We start from the raw sequence: 14,412 nt of genomic DNA, 5'->3' as shown, positions 1-14,412 counted from the left end.
TGGGAGAATTGTGAGGGCCTGGAGACAGAAAGAAGGCCCAAAGTCAGCTTCATAAAGCATTCCCCACCCCGGAGCTGATTTGTCACTGTGGCGAGGAGGGGGATGGGGAGATGGAATGTTTAGCAGTGACAAAGCCTTGACACTTCAACTCACTGCATTTGGTGAACTTGATCATGAAGATTCCTCCTTCCAAGATCCTTGTGAGTGTTGGGCAGTCATGGAGGGTTATGGGTAGGATGAGGAACTACCCTGCCGTAGCAAATTAAGGTTCTAAATTACGCAGACCTCAGGGAGGAGGGCCCGGGCCTCCAAGGATTTGGTTGTAATTTCTTAGTAAGAACGAATAGATGCACTAGAAAGCCCCAATTGTATTTTCTTTCTAAAATAGCCTTCATTTTCCCATCCCCCACACTGTATCCCTTCAGGACCCCATCCTCCTCAACCTTCATCCTCACTAGGGCAGAGCTGGAGAATAGAGGTGTAAATGTGTCAGAAGAGGGAAGCAGGGGCGCGGGAAGAGAGTAAATCCTCATCTAACACGGCAGAAAGTCAATAGATAAATCAAGAAATCGCTATGTAAGCTCTTTTCATCTTTTTCTTTTTCTTTCTTTCTTTCTTTCTTTCTTTCTTTCTTTCTTTCTTTTTTTTTTTTTTTTTAGCGACCATCAAAAGAAGGGACCGATAAGAAAGGGCTGTGGGTGGAAAAGAGCAGGAAGGGCTTGTTGCTTTCATAGTAAGTAGTTATTTTTGCACTTTAAGAACTGTTCATCCATTGCTTAATAATTTTTAAGGCAGACTTTTAAAAAGTGAAAGTTAGATAAGTAAACGGAAGACAAAAACCTAAAAATAAAAACAAACACAAAGCAGAAAGGCCAAAGGTTGCAACTTTCTTGGGAACCTGAAGAGGGGGGTACGGGGAACCGGGCGTGGTCTTGGGCGTGCGAAAGGGGCGGAGCTGCACCGGACCCACCTTAGGGGAGGGTGCAAAGCTCAGAGCCGGCTCTCTCAGGCTCCGCCCACAGGGGGAAGCCCGTAGCTCAAGGTCAAGTTCACTCTGGGCCCGCCCCCGGCCTGGGTCAAAACTACTTCGTCTTGGGGCTGTTTGGCGGGTGACCTGAGATTCCCACCCTGGTTGAGCAGGTCCCTGCTGAGCCCCGAGATTCTCCGGGTGTCGCTGCGGAAGTCTGCGACGCGCAGGTAAGCACAGCCAACGGCCCTGGCTGCCCGCTTCAGCCCGCGTGGGTGCCCTGGAGGCCCTAGATCCCGCCGTCCTCCGTGGCCCACGTGACTCTCCGCGGCGGCGGCGGGGACTCGGGCCCGCGCGCGCGCAGTCGTCAGACGGCTGCGAAGCGCAGAACCGTTGCAGCTCCACGGTCACGCTTCTAACGGACAGAATCGGGCTGACGTGGGTTCGGATCCCTCCTGCAGCACATGCACAATCTGTTAAAAATAAGTGTGTAACAGTCACGGTGTGTTCTGCGGCGTTCTTCCATTGGCCTGACTGTTGGGGTTCCAGGGCTTGGGGCCACCCTGCGGAGCTCCGACTAGCGGGGAGACCTACAGCAAAGATAAACCACACTCGTGTTAGTAGGAGCTGTGGAGATAAAAAGCTGGAGAGGTTTTTCTCAAGTTTCCCCGAATGCAAAACGTGCTGGAACTAACGTCCTGTGAGTCATGGAATTCGGTTGGAAAATGTCTGGACGCATTTGCTCGTCCTCCCCACCCAGGAGAAAAATGAGGGCAGGGGAAGGAGGTTCAGTAGTAGGACTGGTATAAGGACAGCTGGGGCTTGGAAGTTCCTGCACTGGCTGGATTTCAACTTGACACTAGCGAGAGTCATCTGGAAAGAGGGAACCTGGGCTGTAAAAATTCCCCCTTTAGACTCTCGCTCCCATCAGACTAACGTGGCAACGGGGGTGTTTATTAACGATTTTGATGCGGGAGGGCTCAGTTCCACCACATCCCTTCGTAGGGTACCCCCCTACTGGAAAGTTGATCTTGGGTTGTAAAAGCTAAGCAAGCCCTGGAGAACAAGCCAGGAAACAACGGTCCTCCCTGGCCTCTGCTTCAGCTCCTGCCTGGGTTTCTGTCTTTAATGGACTGTGGTGTTGGAAGCACAAGCCAAATAAAGGCTTCCCTCCCGAGTTGCTTTCGGTCAAGGCGTTTGTCACAGCACACCCTTAACCTTGTCCCTGTTCTAAAATAGGATTGCTTGTACTACTGGGAAATGGGTTTGTTGAAAGCAGCTACCGGAGCTGTTCCGGACAGCGGCTGGTGCAGCAGGGGTGAAGATGTCTTGCAAGGAGGCTAGCTCTTCCCTAAGATGTCTTGCGCGTCTCTCTCTGAGCAAGCCTGCCTCCCCTTCCTTAGACTGACAATACAGCCTGTTCTCTAAGGTGTGGACTGGTTCATCCATTCCTTTTTGATAGTCTTGGCTCATGCCTTTTCCTTGGCATGAAGGGTTCAGAGGAGCCAGATAGCAGACCCCACCCTCCTGGCGCCTGTGCAGGGTTGGCCTTGTGCCAGGCTGACCTCGAGCCTTGTGAGGAGAGCTGCCTTGCTTCTGCTTATGTCAGTGGATCTCAACCTTCCTAATGCTGCCACCCTTTAGTACAGTTTCTCATGTTGTGGTGACGTCCAACCAAACCGTTATCGCATTGCTCCTTTTCTAACTGCAGTTTTGCTACTGTCATGAATCGTTATGTACGGCTCTGGTATGCAGGCTATCTGATATGTGGCCCCAAAGGAGTCACGACTGAGATCTGTGGGTTTAGGTACATGAGCTTTACTTGGTCCTGCCGGCCCCAACAGTCCCAGAGCACATGCTCCCAGCTCTTGCTGTCACTCTCTAAAATCAGCCAGAAGATTCCCCAGAGGCGGCATCTCTGCTGCTTCCTTGCTGAGGACCCCTCAGAACTTGAGACCAGCTTAGACTTGAGAGATGCTCTGCCCTGCAGGAACACCTGTCAGCTGCTTGGTATTTACACGTGTATATTTATATTAGTTCTTTTATATTTTTAAGGTTATAATATAATTACATCATTTTCCCCTTCCTTTTCCTCCCTCCAAGTCCTCCCATATATCCCTCCTTGCTCTCTTTCAAATCCTGGCCTCTTTCTTTATTATTAATACAGATATATATATGTATATGTATATGTAATATATGCATATATAATTCTATATAATATATACATGTTATATACATTACCTAAATTATATGGGTATGTACGTATAATATACACATATATATGTGATACATATATATCTATTAACAACAACTAATGAAAAAAGAGGCTTGGTATACTTTATACCTTGAACGATCACAATGTCTTTTGTGGTCGTCTCCACAGTATTGATGTAGAGTTGAGATTTGCTCTAAGAGAACAGAATGGGGAGCCAGAGCTGAGGGCACACAGTTAAGGGAAGAGCCTGTCACCATTGGTGGCTTGTGGTCAGAAGAGGATTATTAATAGGATGTTGGAAGGAAAGAGCAGCCATGGTGCATTCCGTTTGTATCCCCACAGGCCATGGCAGTATGCTGGCCAAGACAGGAAGAGAGGCTTCAACTTGGAGGGCATAGACCTGCGACTTCCCAGCTTTGCAGCTGACCCAAAGAGGCCACTAACCCTCTGGGCTGTGAGGATTTTATAAGCTTAGCAGGTTCTTGGCATACAGTTCTGCTCTGAAGAAATACTAATCTCCTACCCTTTCCTTTTCCAAATAAACTAAAATAAGAATAATAGTGCCTGCTCTAGAGGCTCTTGGGATATGAGTACCCGGAGTACTTGAAGTCAGATCCAGCATGTAGGAAGTTACCACTAGAATTGCCCCAGCCCTTATCTCGGCAGACACTGATGAAGTGGAGAGGGCAGTGTGTGTGTGGAGGGGGTGAGGAGCTGGGCAGGGTGATTAGTGGTGAGTTATCTGCGGCAATGGTTTCCCGTGAGAGCACCGGCCTCCAAATGCGCGGCGTGTTCTGAATGATAGTGGACCTCTACACAGCCGCCCTACAAAAGGTCCAAGAGTCTGGGAAAACTTGAGCCAGAAAAAAAATACAACAGAAGGTGGGGAATGGAGAACTAGACAAAAGGTCTAAAATTGCCTTCAGAGCTTGTCTTTAACTCATGAGTGGATGAGTCCTCTGCAGGCGCTACTGTTTCTAACTGACCTCTTTATGAATATAGTGGCATGGCTAGGTTAATTGCCTGACACTGATGCCATTCACCAAGTGACTCGGGAGCCATGAAGCATCTTAACCCCTGCAGTGGGCAGCCATGCCCCAAATATACAAACAGATGAATGAACAAATGAAAACAAACTCTGAGAACTTTTTGAAGTGTGTGTGTGTGTGTGTGTGTGTGTTAAATAGGAATATGAAGGCAGAGAAAAAGAACTAATGTGCTTAAGCAGAGAACTAAACCCTTTCATGTAGGAGGCAGCCTGATGAATAACCACATGGCATATCAAATCAGATTACATAGTCTGTGACCGAAGTCTTAGCATCTGTAAAATGGGAGTTGTACCCAGCTCATAGTAAGCAAGATAAAGACATGAAGGGCTAACCCCAGCACACAGATGGGGGGTGGGAAAATCCTCAGTCAGTAATAGCTATTGGAATTTTATTATGTTTATTAATCCTCCCACGGATCACCACTGCCACAAGGAAAATGAAAGTGTGCTGTCACAAAACTGTGGCCTCAGTCCTGAATCAGTTCCTTCTGGTAACACAGGCATCTCAGACAACCAGGCCATGTGTGTGAAGGGCAGCCAACCTCATGTGTATTTTTCTTATTGCTTAAAACACTTGACTATGAGCTATCTTTTCTTTTATTTTTGAGATAATAATTACATCATCTTTCCCTTCCCTTTCCTCCATTCCAGTCCTCCCATATACCCCTCCTTGTTCTTTTTCAAATCCATGGCCTCTTTTTCCATTAATTGCTGTTGCATGCATATATTTATATACATATATATTCCTAAATATAACCTGCTCAGTCTGTGTAATGTTACTTGTAAAGGAAAAATAAAACCTGAAAAATCATAATTTATGTGCCTTTTGAGTGCAGGTGTTTTATCGTCTAGATAAATCTTCCATGCATCTATGTTAAAGCACTTCAGGCTGTCAGAGCTCTTAAATAAAGTGGCTTGTCCTGACCAGTGTCTGTCTGTGCTCGTTCATCATCGCTCCCTAGCAAAGATGGACAGATCCCATTTCACAGGGCAGGCCTGAGGCCAGCAGCCCCCACCCCAGGTGTCAGCCATGCAGACCCTGAGTGGGATTGTATAGACTGCACCTTCCCTCATAGCTGGGGAGCTTTTTTCCTTCTGTCTCTGTGGTGCTGGGGATCGAACCCATGACGTCATGCATGCTAGGCAAGGGCTCTTCTACTGAGCTATGTCCCCAGCCTCAGAATAATAGCCAGGCATTCCACAGCCAGTGTGGATGTGGGAAGATACTGTGGGGAAATCTGAGTTCTCTGAGGTGATGGGTTGATGAAGTTGCCCACATCTTCTGGAAGTCATAGCTGTCTGGTCTTGCCATCCAAGGGTGCCTGGCCTGTTGCCCAGGGAAGCCCACTCTTTCTGTTGCCCTGCCTCTGGCCACAGCTACCCCTGAAGTCTTGATTTGTGGGCAGCTATAGAGGCACAGCTGTGCCAAGGGAACCCTCCTCAGTCACTTCATAATGGTGGGACACCTGCCTGCAGGTCCCACTGCTACCTCTGCTGGCAGGAGCTCTTCCACAGCTGTGGGGCCAAATGTTCCTGGGTCCCAGCACTGCACTTGGCCCATTGCCCTGCCTCCCTCTACCCTATCCATGACCCTATGGAAAACATTATCTTTTTATGCCTGAATGTTATTAGACTAACATAATTTGCTTGGCCGGAGATGATGACAAGTGGAAACCTTATTTAGAGAGCCGAGCTGCCTGTTTGCCCAGAGCAAAGGACAGGGGCACACATAGGAGGCCCTGACTCCTCCTGGTGGGGAGTGTTTGACTGCCACACAGGCCAGTGGGGAAGGGCTGGATTCCCAGGGCACAGCTTTAATAGGATTGTAATTGTGTGGCTCATGGCCATGGAGCAAAGAAATAGCTCTGGCAATCTCCCTTCCATAAAGGCTGACACGCAGGAGGTATTTATGCCTTCTGAAAGTGCATGTTAAGTGGTAGATATTTATGAAAGGGGTGCCGAGAAGTAAATGTGTCCATCAGTCAACCTGGAACTCTTTAGAGCTCCTAAGATGCTTTTAAATTAGAGCCAATCTTCTCCCGCCTTCTACCTCCATCAGCCTCCCCCCACCCCAACACACACACACACACACACACACACACACCAAGCCCAGTCCTCTTGTAAAAATGAGGTGCCAAGGCAGGGCCAAGCACAGACAGGAGGGTGGAACTTCTTGCAGAAGAGAGTGGGCATGCTGGTGGTGATTCTTCTGGGATCTCAGTGCCCTGGAGATGGCAGACAGAGTTCAGCCTGATGGTATCCTACCACAGCCATCTGTGCTCCACCATCAGAGTGGTCCTGCGGATGCAGAGGGAGATGGTGAAAGCAAGCGACACAAACAGCCTCAATTTGAGCACAGTGAAGGGCAGGTGGGAGAGAGTGGATGTCATTGTTTGTAGGAGGCAGGCTGCAGAAGGCTGGGAGTTTGTCTGAGCGGCTGATCATTGGGATCGAGTACCTGGTACATGAAGTAGGATGGAGGCGTCTGGCTAGGGATGAGTATTAACTTCTCAGTGCTGATTTTAAAGATCAGAAGTAGGTGTTCGTCACAAGAACCTATCCTTAGTAGCCAAGCCTGCTTAGCTTCTAATTCCCCATCTGGCCTCTCTTATGAAACTATTATTGGCCATTTTTTATCTTACTGTTTTCTTGGGGGGTTGTGGGGGAAGAAGAGGATGCAGAAGTCTGCTCCCCACTACATGTGTTGTTAAGAATTCAAAGAGCTATCGGTGATGGAAGGGGAGGGGCTGCCTGCTTCGGCCATCACTGAAATGACTGCCTGTGTGCTGCTTCTGTGAGTCTGCCTTAAGAAAAGGAGCTGAAAAGTGGAAAGAGCCTCGGTGTGATGACATCACTTGTGATGGTGAAAACTTGCTCATGACTTGAATGAACTGTATAGGGAGATACTGAAGTTACAGGATTCCACGCTGGTGGAGTCGTATGCGGTGCTGAAGCCTGAAGCTGAGCCCCCACCTGCAGAGAGCAGAAGGCCATTAATTGGACTGATGGTGTTCAGAAAGACACTCTGCCAAGCTGTCCTAGGGTAGCATGTGAGCAATGGACAATGGATACTTCATTTCCATGACTTCATTTCTGTACTGCTGTATTATTTCTGTTAGTTACTTTTGCCTCACTGTGACCACAGTATCTCACAAAAAACAACCTAAGGGAGGGAAGGTTTACTTTGACTCATGGTTTTGTGGAACCCAGTCCATCACCGTGGGAAAGGTGGAGATAAATGGCACATGGCAGTGGGAGCATGTGGTAGTGGCTGTTCACATAACCACTAGTCGGGAAAGAGAAAAGAAACCACCAGAGTTCCTTCATGGGGGGGGGGGCAATAAGGTGAGAGAAAGGGGAGGAGACCAGAGTCTAGGTCTAACCTTTAAAGCTTGTCCCTTATAACCTACTTTTGCCAGTTGGTTCCAGAATTTTCGAGCTTCCACAGCCCCCCAAACTACTGCTACTGGCTGCCAGCATAGAGGAATGGTGCCCCAGAGAGGAGTGAAGCAAGACTGAAATGCAAGCAGACTTGAAATATTACGTATCCGCATCCAGCATTTAGAGTATATGGTGGCACCCTCTGAGCTCCTACAGGCTTGCACAGCCCTACCTGGATGCATTGCTGTTTGAAGCCTACATGGCTTCCCTCTTGGGCTGACTTGGTGTCTGCCACTTTCTTCAACAGATGCTTAGAGGTTTTCCATAGAGGTTTAGGCTTCACCTTCAAAGAATTATGCATCAAATTATCACAAGCTCCCCAGTAAGGAATCTGACCCTTCTGTATGTAGCTTAGCCCACTAGGCATTCCTTAAAAATCTAAGCGTAAGCTCACACGACTTTGTGACTTATATTCTGCTTGCTTACAAGACTGAGACCACGTGGACAATGCCAATTCTGCCATCAGCTGGTCCCCTTGGACCATGCAGTCGTCTCTGTGTCCTTCAGCTTTTGAACCAGAAAAATGACTTCCTTAGGCATCTCCGAGTGAGCAGCGTACCCTGGAGGGTACCTCTAAACAAAGGATAGCCTTTGAAATTCATGGAGTCTGTGATAGGTGAGGGAGGTGCCATCAATTCTCAAGGCACATTTCCTGTGGTGCTGGTACAGAGGACAGCATGTTTGGCCTTTCTTTAATGGTGCCAGTCATGTAAACACAGCCTCATTGCCCTTAACTGCAGACACACTCCTCTCCTAGTCAAACTGCGGGGTTTTTAAGTCCCCCTGCTCTATATTTTGATCCCAGTTTTCAGCAATAATCATGCCAAAACCTAAACGCTATCCTGCCTTGAAATTTCTTCTTTGAAATCAATCTATTACTTTTTAAGCCTTGGTAAAGATGATTAGTTTATGTGTACAGGTGTTTTGCCCGCTTATATGTATGGGCAACACGGTCATGCCCAGTGCCTGTGGAGGTCAGAGGAGGATGTCAGATCCTGTGGGGTTGGAGTTACAGACAGTTGTGAGCTGCCATGTGGGTGCTGGGTTTTAAGCCTGGGTCTTCCGCAAGAGCAGTGAGTGCTCTTAGCCACTGGGCCTACTCTCCAGACCCCTGGTCTAGTACTTTTTAACTCATCCTCAATCAGATTTTTCTGGATGTGGGCAAAATGTAGGCAATTTACTTTTCTGCAGAATATAATACAAATGGCTTCTGCTCCAGTTCCCACAGAGTCCATAGTCCATAATCCCATTTGAACCTTCATGAGAATTGGCCTTCACCATTCATATTTCCATCAGTGTTAGGGGCTCTTGAATTCTCACCAGAATGGCTCATTCCTCTTTGCATACAGCACTCTTGGACTTTACTGCATTGCCTCCCCAAACTCTTCCAAATTCTACCCCTAAACCAGCTCCAAAGGCCCAAGACCCACAGAATAGTGATATCTCGACACTTTCATTTCCCTGGTAGCAGTGTTCTGTACTAATCACTTTTATGTCATTTTAAACACTATACCTGACAGAAACACGAGAGAAAGACCACTCGGAGCATCCTGATGAGGAAGGCATGGTGACACAGCTCAGTTCATGGTGACAGAAGTGTGTTACAGGAGCTGCTCACATCATGGTGAGCCAGGAAGCCAAAGGACAGGAAGAAACAAAGAAGGTGTATAACCCCCGAAGGCACTGCCCTGATGATCTCTTCTGCCCACCAGACCCTACCTCCTAAACATCCCAGGCCTCCCTAAATACACTGTCAGCTGGAAACAGACATTCAAAACATGAGCCTGTAGAGGCCATTGTAGATAAAGTAAGTTGAGTGATGTTCTTTTCTGCTGTTAGCACTCGGATGTGGCTTTATCCTGAATTAAATCTTCCAATCATCTACTATCAGCTGTTGAGATAAGGTCTCACTCTGTAGCTGTAGCTGGCCTGTAACTTGCTGTGTGCAATAGGCTAGCCTTGAACTTGTGATGATCCTCCTGCCTCAGGAACTTGAGTGCTGGGTTTAGAAGTGTGTGCCACCACATCCAGCTCATTCAACTACTTCTGAAGCAGGCTTGGCTCTCTTCATCTGTAGATGAAGGCCATGTTCTGGGTCCCACAAATGAATGGCTCATGGATATGCTCTCCCCAGCCCTGGGGTTTTGAGAAAAAAAAAATAAAATAATTTGGGAGGGGTTGATTTGGGTTTGTAACTTTTGAGAGTGTCATTGGTGACATTTCAGCACCTTCTTTGTCCAAGGTATATGCAAGTGCACCCAGGCATGTGCGCGCACACACACACACACACACACACACACACACACGGTCATGCAGCAGCACTGGGCTACTCCTGTATAATTCTGTCTTACTCTGCAGGCTTTGTTACCTCAGGAACTGTATACTGTGCTTCACAGTCTTCCATGTATCCATATACGTTTGCTGCCTGTTGCTGGCCAAAGTCTAATGCACAGCCATCCGTATGTCCTGTATGAAGTGCATTCAATCAGCCAGGCATTGGGTAGTTGCCATGTCTTTATTTGAGATATGGATTTCAGTCTGAGTGGTTTATTTGGGAGAGGGTCCAGGAAGTACTAGCAAGAAGCAGGGGAACGAACCAAAGATGTGCTCCGTCAAACAGGGGCCCAACCTGGGCAACCCGAATTTAACCATAGACTACAGATTATCTGTCCCCGAGTTGTTCTCTCAGGAGAGTTGGGGACTGAGCACACACACACACACACACACACACACACACACACACACACACACCAGTCCTGTCACTCACTGGTTGGGCATCATGTTTTAGGGTGACTTAGTGGTCAGATTCTAGACACCTGGCTGGGCACCAGGGCAAGGAGCTGCAGTGGCTGGTGGTTGGAAGTCAGGCCCGCTTGCCCCAACATGGCAAAGCCTGAAGCCAAGGACGTGTCCCACACACTGTTTGCTGCAATGCTTAATGCCTCAAGCATTGCCTGTGTACAAGGCTGGAGGCGAAGGCAAGCCAGTTCATCGTTCCATGCTAAGCCACAGCCATTACTATCAGTGGTGTAGACTGATACACCAGACTGAAGACTGCACTGAGCAGTAGCCAACACAAAACGTGTGAGAAGACAACCTTCCAAAGAAGATGGTCTTTTCCCAGTGACTAGGGATGGAGTCCCAATACCGATTTAAGAGGCAGGATGCCAGTGTGATGCAGCTGTACTGTTTGAGACCCACCACTTCAAAAGAAGGCCTGGCGGTGTAATCAGATTTATCTGTTTCGTGGCAGTGTTTTCCCATCTGTTGATTACTCCCGCTCTTTCTCTAGTACATTCAGATGCACTGAAAAGAAAAATTCACCGGGAGAAAACATTTAACCTCATTTGTATCAACTCACGGTTAAATCTCCCATGCCATGTTTTACTGTTTACTGGATTTACTGCACTGGCGCTGATGCCAGAGTGTCGGGGAATTTCTGTAGTTACGGCTTCTGGTGCCCTGATAAATGATTTGTGGTCACTGCCTCTCTACTGAAACCCTCCATCTCCAATTAGCGACTTGGTCAGCTCTTCATCGCAAAACTGCTGGGCACAATTGAGGTATGGGGGTGTAGTTATGCTGACATTTGGACTTAATTCACCAGGTGCTGTGTGTCCTTACTCGTCCCATCTGATTTGTTTTCCTAAAGAGAGGAGCTATACCAGTGGCAATTTGGGGTATAGTAAAGATCCTAAGAACGCTACGTCTGTTTATTGCCATTGAGTTGTGGTAATATTTATTACCACAACAAGGAAGGGCCTTACTCAGTGAGGCTAGCGGCTAAAGTTCATATGCTTTGGGTTACAGATACTTTAGCACTTACATAGTAAGATTTCAAGATTCCGCTGTTTTAGAAAAATGAAGCCATTTCCCTTTAAATTGTGTTCTGGGGTGCATTCCACAGAGACTGAGATGACAAATACCCTATTTCATGCCCTCTTGCTATGCCCTGTGCACATGCAGACAGCACTGACTGATGCTAGGGCCCAAACCCTGCTCGGCAGAGGCCTCCGGCAGCCACTTAGTAAATCAGAAGTAGCACACAGACTCTGGCCTGTGGATGCTCCCTGCTCCACTCTGTCCCCATACAGACTATTGGTTAGAGTAGTTGCTGCAGGATGGACCTGAAAATATATACGACTAACATCATACAGACTGAGCAGATTGTAGTTATGGGTAGAGGAATATGTGTATATCAACAATTAATGAAAAAAGAGGCTGAATTAAATGAATTTGAAAAAGAGCAAGGGGGTATATGGGAGGGTTTGGAGGGGGAAGAGGAAGGGGAAATGATATCATTATAGCCTCAAAAAATAAAATACTTTCAAAAATAGTTACTACGCACACATGTATGATATGATTGCATATTTATTTACATAAAGTATAGGTGTGGCTGTGTGAGATGTGGGTATGTGTATGTGTTTGTATGAATGTAATGAATTCAAGAGGTAACTGGTCTGATCAGTTTGTCTTTTCCCCTTTTCCTTTGTGTCTTGAAGGTAATTATTTCATTTTGCCACTGTTTGTAACCCTTCATTTTTTTTCCTCTGTCATGAACATTTTAATTTTCCTTCTTTGCTTCTTTTCTTGTTGTCCAAAAGATTAAGCAGGCGGCCCCACTATTGTGTGCTCTTGTCTTTCACGGATTAGCGTTGATGGGAATGCTCTGAGATGCTGAATGGTCAAGTTCAGGGTGACGGATCTGCTTAGGTGACATATTGCCAGGTCTTCCAGGCATCCGCCCATCAGTATCTCCCAGCAGTATTTGATCCATTAAGCCAGGCTTGTCTTTTGAGCCATTTGTTCTTGGCCTTTCTCATTCTCCCCGACCATTCCTCCTTTACCTTTCCAGCCTGCTCTCTTTCCTCTGCTGCTTTCAGTAGGGACGTTCTCACAGCCTCTGCTTTATCCTCCCCGTCTGGATGACGTAGTCTGCAAGCTGGATACTAATGGTCACCTTTCCTGTGTGCTTCCACATCATCATACGCATCCCATCTCCTCCCCAGTGTCTGAGCCCCTGTGTCCTGAAGCTTGTCATGTGCTTTCTCTTGTTGGTCCTGTGAGCACGATCAAGAGCCAACATGTCATATTTGTTCTAGTGTAGTCCTCCTTCCTCAGGGCCAACTAAGCCCCTGTCCCACCATGCTGTTTCTGCCACTACCAGTTGAGGTAGTCAGAGGTAAACTCGTCAGAAATCTCCTACCCTAGGAAATCAAGTATATAGTCACAACTTTTAACTTAAAACAATCATTTTACCTTTATGTCACAATCTAGGGCTGGGGGCTTGGCTGGGCTTGGCTAGGCAGTTCTTGCTCTGGGTCTCTTACTCAATAGCAATTAGATAATGGCTGCCTGAGGCTGGAGCACCTCAAAGGCTTTCTCACTCAGTGGCTTGCATATGACGGTGGCTTCCCTTTGAGACCATGTGGTATGACCTGGATATTCTCGCAGTGTGCCATCTGGGGTATGGGAACAATTCCCAAAAGTGCCACGTAGAAGCGGAATCACCTCCTCCATCTGCCTTGGAAATCTCATAGCATCACCTCTGGCATCTTTACTGGCCTACTTGGTTTCAAGAGCACAGAACATAGACCCATTCATTCCTTGATCAGGGACATGTCACCATTTCTTTGCATGGGAAATATCATTGGCTAGTAGAAAAATACGTCTTGTGAACCGCCCCCCCCACACGCACAGCATATCTAAGAAATGCTAAAGAAGGTTTCTAGGTCAGGTTTGTTGTTTGTTTGTTTGTTTGTTTTTGTAACTAGCGTACAAATGGGAGCTGGAGAGATGGCACAGTGGTTAAGAGTGCCTGCTGTTCTTTCAGAGAACTTGAGTTTGGTTTCTAGCACTCATATTGGACAGCCTACTACCACCTATAACTCCAGATCCAGAATACCTGATGCCTCCTCCTGGCCTCTGCTGACACCTGCATGCAAACATATAAACATACACATGCACACACAGATAAAAATAAATCTTAAAAAAAACACAAATAAATTCAATGAAAATATTCTATCCCTGCCTCTTCATAGACAATCACTGTTAACTCTTATATTCTTTTGGAGTTTGTGTTCTCATATATCACTTTGTAACTAAGCACTTTTTTTTTGTTTTTTTTTTTATTTTTTTCCTGCATCTAACAGTATCTCTGGGATGGATTGTCTTATCAGTATGCAGAGGATTTCTCCCCATCTTCCCATCTCGATTACAGATGCACTCTAGCCTATAATGAATAGTATTCTACCTTAGCTTATTTAATCAATTTTCTGTGGGTGGGCTCTGAGCTGCTGCCAGTCCTTTGTTATTGCAGACAACACTGCAGTGAATAACATATATCTGCCCTCTTCCCTGAGGGAGAATAAATCAGGAAGCTTCCCTCAAGAGCCCTAAATGTAGGCCTCCCCTTCACACCTCACTTTATATCTGATCCCTTTGCACACTTCTTGTGATTATTAGTGACTTTTCCAATCGTTGTCATCAGGTACCCAAAAGGAAGCACCTTGCAGGAGGGAGGGTTTACTTTGGCTTATAGTTCAAGAAAGTACAGTCCACGGTGGCAGAGAAGAAGAGGTGTTGGCAGGAGCATGATGTGGTGAGTCACTTTGAATCCACAGGAAGGAAGCAGAGATGATTGCTTGTGGTGGATTCACTTTGTCCTTTTCGTTATCTGGACTCTGTAGGTACATCCTCCCTCCTCAGTTAATCCTTTCTGGAGAGCCCCCTTTTAGACAT

The 14,412-nt window shown here is 46.9% G+C and overlaps 1 protein-coding gene across 5 annotated transcripts in view; it reads left to right on the top strand.

Annotated features, from left to right (window-relative positions):
- The first annotated feature begins 1,019 nt into the window (after positions 1-1,019).
- Nmnat3 (nicotinamide nucleotide adenylyltransferase 3) overlaps positions 1,020-14,412 on the top strand; it is a 126,174-nt gene continuing 112,781 nt past the window's right edge. For all 5 annotated transcript variants that reach the window (XR_009592352.1, XR_009592351.1, XM_060385456.1 and 2 more), the window contains exon 1: positions 1,020-1,197. The gene's annotated coding sequence lies outside the window, so the exon portion shown is untranslated. The remainder of the gene's footprint in view (positions 1,198-14,412) is intronic.

Source organism: Meriones unguiculatus, chromosome 6 (assembly GCF_030254825.1).
Source record: "Meriones unguiculatus strain TT.TT164.6M chromosome 6, Bangor_MerUng_6.1, whole genome shotgun sequence".
NCBI lineage: Eukaryota > Metazoa > Chordata > Mammalia > Rodentia > Muridae > Meriones > Meriones unguiculatus.
Note: the sequence above shows the minus strand (reverse complement) of the source record. Positions and strands in the feature narration are given on the sequence as shown.